The sequence below is a fragment of the Mirounga leonina genome, unplaced genomic scaffold (genome assembly GCF_011800145.1).
Source record: "Mirounga leonina isolate KUSES-001 unplaced genomic scaffold, KU_Mleo_1.0 Mir_101595, whole genome shotgun sequence".
Classification (NCBI taxonomy): Eukaryota; Metazoa; Chordata; class Mammalia; order Carnivora; family Phocidae; genus Mirounga; species Mirounga leonina.
In genome coordinates, this window is record NW_023270158.1 from 7,789,005 (window position 1) to 7,794,303 (window position 5,299).

A 5,299-nucleotide genomic window follows, 5' to 3' on the forward strand; every position below is an offset into this window, starting at 1 on the left:
CTTCCTTCCTTCCTTCCTTCCTTCCTTCCTTCCTTCCTTCCTTCCTTCCTTCCTTGTCTTTCTTTCTCTCTCTCTCTCCCTCCCTCCCTCCCTTCCTCCTCCCCTCCCCCCGCCCCTTCTCTCCCCTCCCCTCTCTCTGGTCCCTTCTTTACTTTCTTCCTCCCCTCCCTCCCTTCTTTCCTTTCCTTTCCTTTCCTTTCCTTTCCCTCCCTCCCTCCCCCCCCTCCCCCCCTCCCTCCCTCCCTCCCTCTCTCTCTCTCTTCCTCCTCTCCTCTCCTTTTCTTCTTTCTTTCTGTAGGCTCCATACCCAGCGTGGAGCCCAACACAGGACTTGAACTCACAACCCTGAGATCAAGACCTGAGCTGAGATCAAGAGTTGGATGCTTAACTGACTGAGCCACTCAGGCAGCCCATGATTTTCTATTTTTTGAGTCATTGTCATCCTATTTGCCATTAATTCTTGGAATATAGTTTAATTCTTTGGACTTCTTTATAATGGCTGCTTTCAAGTCTTCGTTAAATCTAACATTTGGTCTTGCTCTATTGACTGCTTTTTTTCCTAACACTTTTCTCTCTTTGCACAGCATAATTCTTTTGTTGTTGAAAATGACATTTTAGATAATACATTGTAGCAACTGTGGATTCTCATTTATTTTTCTGAGGCTTTTTTGAAAGTAACTTTCCTTGATTTAGACTGCAGAATCTATCTCCCCCATAGTATGCGGCCGTGGATGTCTCTGCTCACTTTTAAATTCTTATTTTTTTTATTTTTTAGCCTCTCTTGCTCGAGGTTGTCCCTGTGTCTGCATAGCTTAGCGCTCCACCAGGGATTGGGGCAGACCTTGTGCTTAAACACCTCGAGTCTGTAGGGCTTCTGCTCTCTGCCCATTGATCTGTTGGGCTGGGAGTACCTTTCTCCATCAGCCTTGGAGTCTGCTTGCCACTGGGCTCTCTCGAGTCTCCCCTGTGTATGTGCCTAGTGTCCCAGTCAGCCAGGGATATGGAGAGAGCTTATCTCACTCTTCTGTGACTCTTTCATTTCCAAGATCTCCCTTTTAAATTTCTGGCTTGTCTGTCTGTCTTCCCAGTGGGAATTATAACTTCAGGCTCACGGAGCTGTGGGTATTCCTTGTTTGTTTTCCACCAAGGTTGCCACTTTTAGCTGACAAAGCTGCAGGTTTTCACCTCCACTCCCAATAGAGTCCACCTCCTGTGGTAGCAAAGCTGCTGATTTTCCAGCCAGCACTACCTATCCTTTTTTTTTTTTTTAATATTTAATTTATTTATTTGACAGAGAGAGGAGGGGAGAGAGAGCGAGCACAAGCAGGGGGAGCGGCAGGCAGAGGGAGAAGCAGGCTTCCTGTTGAGCAAGGAGCCTGACACGGGACTCGATCCCAGGGCCCTGGAATCATGACCTGAGCTGAAGGCAGACGCTTAACCGAATGAGCCACCCAGGTGCCCCTAGCCTACCCTACCTATCCTGATGAAACTAAGTTCTCACTGACCAAGCTGGAAAGGGTGGGAGCAGCCCCTGGCAAGAAGATCACAGACTCCTGTCCTACTTACTCCCAAGCTTTAGCAATTTTTCAAAATTAAACATTTTTCAATGTGTTGTTTGGCTTTGATGATCAATTCCCAGAACCCTAAAGTGGTTGTTGATGATTTTGTCCAGTTTTATACTTGATTTTTGTGGAAAGAATTTGCTGACTTTTTCATATCCTCTTAGCTGGGAACCTGGATTCATGGCCCACTTATTTTTTTTATGGCCCACTTTTTAACCTTGGCTGATATTCTGGTCTCCAGATCTTTGGCTGGCTCTTGTTATGCTCTCTGGGTCTCTTATTACTCTCCTTTCCAACTCCCTGCTCTGTTCTAGACTCTAGAAACTCTAGGCACTGTACCAACCCTTGGCTTAAGCTGCGATTACTGCCTGTCCCTCTTACCCATGGCTGCCATGTACCCATCCCTGCCCTTTGCCCTTCTAGCCTTCTTACCCACAAAGTTAGTTACAAGTGTTGGACTTGAAGGAGGAGGCCTACAGCTGAACTATTCCCCTGCCCATCCCTGACTCCAATCAAAAGAACATAGAGGTTAGAAGGTTTTCAAACTTCTTTGGAAATGACAGATAACAGCTTTAAAGCCCTATGTTCCACTGTCCTTGGTTCTCTCTTGTCATCACAGTATCTCTCAGTCCATCTCTCCTGCTTCATTCCTAACCTCAGTTATTCAATAGAAATTTTAGATGTAGGGTTCTAAAAATAGCTTCTCGAATCTGATGACTTCAGCAAATGTTTTCCAGTATCCTGATGAGCCATCTACATATAGTATGGTAGTCACAGATCTGTGCGAATCATCCTGTTTTTTTTCAGATCTACTTCAGATCAGTTCAAACTCTTCTTGCAATTTGTGGAAAATTCAAGGTATTTTTGTCACCAGTATTTTTTCTGAATTTTCAGGGTTTGGGCTTCTCAATATTAGAGATGCTGTCAGGGTAATTCTTTAATTTCAAAATGCTGTTTTTCATTTGGCTATGTAGTAAGGCTTGGGTTGCTAATTGAAAAATCCCTAAGTGTGTCCTCTTTAACATCATCTTAAAATACTGAAGGACTGTCAGATTCTAATGGCCTTGACTATTTCTAGTATTTTATTTATGCCTTAGAAAAATGCTGGCTGACTTTGTGGGCTTAGGTGAACTGTGTGATCTTGTGTAGTTTTTTTCTCTGTCAGAATACCTCTTTCACAAGGACATTAAATTGGTTAATGTTTCTGGAAAAGTTATCCAGGAATGAAAATCAGTGCAATAGTACTAATACTTTTTAAATTTTTAAAATTTATTTTAGAAAGAGAGAGAGCACACGTGCAAGCAGGGGAGGGGGCAGAGGGAGAGGTGGAGAGAGAGAATCTCAGACTCCCCACCAAGGGCAGAGCCCAACCCAGGGCTCTGTCTCACGACCCTGAGATCATGACCTGTATGGAAACTGAGAGTCAGACACTTAACTGACTACCACCCAGACTTCCCTCAATTGTACTAATTCTTGTTTCCTCAGACTATATGTATATTTCAGGGAAAACAACCTCAAGAAATTTAAGGTCCTCTTTGTGTAGTAAAGTGATAGGATAAGTCATTTTTAAAAAAATTATTTATTGATTGATTTTTTTAAAGATTTTATTTATTTGACAGAGAGACACAGCAAGAGAGGGAACACAAGCAGGGGGAGTGGGAGAGGGAGAAGCAGGCTTCCCGCTGAGCAGGGAGCCCAATGTGGGGCTCGATCCCAGGACCCTGGGATCATGACCTGAGCCGAAGGCAGACGCTTAACGACTGAGCCACCCAGGTGCCCCAGGATAAGTCATTTTTTTAAAGGAAATTTCGGGCTGCTCCTTTTTAAGCATTGTAGGAAATTTTAGCTTCATGATACACATTGGCTTTAATTCACATCTTTTAGTTTTAAAAATTGATGACTTAATCTGGTGGGAATGATTCTGGAGTAGCTGCACTACACGGTTTTACTTTGAACAGTACATCATGATTTTATTTCCACAAAGCCCTGAAATATCATTTTGCTTCTTTGTGGGTATAGGATATAAATACCCTTTATCTTTCATTCTCATGGAATCTATTTCAGCTGAGCTAATGTATATTAAGAAGTTTCTAACATGATGGGAAATGTCAACAATAATGGAATTAATTGGGTGGTCATCCCTGAAGGTACATACTTAGGGCTTGGTTCTCAGAATTGTCACTTCATCAGCTTGCTTAAAAATAGAGGATTTAGTCTACTGCTTGGCTTGAATCAAAAGTAATTTTTTCCCCGTAGGGTCGCCCTTCTTTGACAGAAATGACTTTAAGTCAGTTTCCCTATTAACTAGCTCTCATTCGTCTGTGACCAAACATGTCTGGATCATCTTTTTTTTTTTTTTTTAAGATTTTACCTATTTTTTGACAGAGAGAGACACAGTGAGAGAGGGAACACAAGCAAGGGGAGTGGGAGAGGGAGAAGCAGGCTCCCTGTGGAGCAAGGAGCCCAATGCGGGGCTTGATCCCAGGACCCTGGGATCATGACCTGAGCCAAAGGCAGATGCCTAACGACTGAGCTACCCAGCGTTCCTGGATCTTCTTTTTCTATCTTTTCAAAAATATGTAAAAAAATATGGGGCGCTTGGGTGGAGCTGGTTAAGTGGCTGCCTCTTGATTTTGGCTCAGGTCATGATCTCAGGATCCTGGGATGGAGCCCTGCATTGGACTCCGTGCTTAGCGGGGAGTCTGCTTCAGGGTTCTCTCTCCCTCTGCCCCCCCCCCCCCCCGCTCTCTCTCTCTTTCTCTAAAATAAATAAAAATAAATAAATCTTTAAAAAATATGTAAAAATACATCAGATGTCTACACGAATTATGGTTTTGCCCATAATTTTTGTTTGCAAAAGCATTATCTATAGCATGGAATGGGAAGGATATAATCTATAGGATATTAGAAATAAAGCAATAAATATTCTATGGTTTTGTCATTCCATATTCCTGCAACTATCTTTAAGAGTTGATAGGTAAAATGTAAAACCTTAGCCTGATGTATATCTCTTTTATATGGTCCATAGAAATCGGGGTACCAGTGTCTTTGTCTTTAGACAATTGTATTTCATTATTACTATTACACTCCTTTTGTGTATTCCATTGTCCAGTATAATTTTATCCCCATATATTTTTCTTCTGAAATTTATATGAGACCTCTTCATACCTTGTCCAGTAAATCCTTCCCCAAACACAGACCACAGGAACACCCTAAGGTCATGGTAAGAAGAATTTAAAGCACTTGAATGACACTCTTTGTTTATTCAAGTAGTTGTATATATAGCAACACAGTCATTTACATAGATGTAATGATCTGCTCAGCGCATGCCACTTGGACAATAGTCTTAGCCCATAAGGAGCTTAAAATCTTGTTGGGAGATAAGTTGTGTGAACTCATGCTTTCAGGGCTCAATCAGTTAACAAATGGTGACCTAGACAAGTATAAATGCCAGGGGGTGGTGGGGACTGTGGAGAACTAGTCATTCTACACCTCATTTAAAGGAATTCCAATTCAGTCCCTTTAAAAGCCATCATGTTGGGCAAATGAAACATTTTTATGGAAAAAATCAACCCAGTGGTTACAACTTAATCTATGGACAACCAACTTTTCAGTGTTTCATTTATCTACTGCTGTGTACAAACCACTCTAAGATTTTTTAGAGGCTTAAAACAACAAGAATTACTCATTTCTCTCTCTCTCTCTCTCTCTCTCTCTCTCTCTCTCTCTCTCTCTCT

The 5,299-nt window shown here is 42.0% G+C and overlaps 1 protein-coding gene across 1 annotated transcript in view; it reads left to right on the forward strand.

Moving 5' to 3' along the window:
• Positions 1 to 5,299, forward strand: part of PHEX (phosphate regulating endopeptidase homolog X-linked) — a 217,000-nt gene that overhangs the window by 146,081 nt on the left and 65,620 nt on the right. The gene's annotated exons all lie outside the window — the stretch shown is intronic.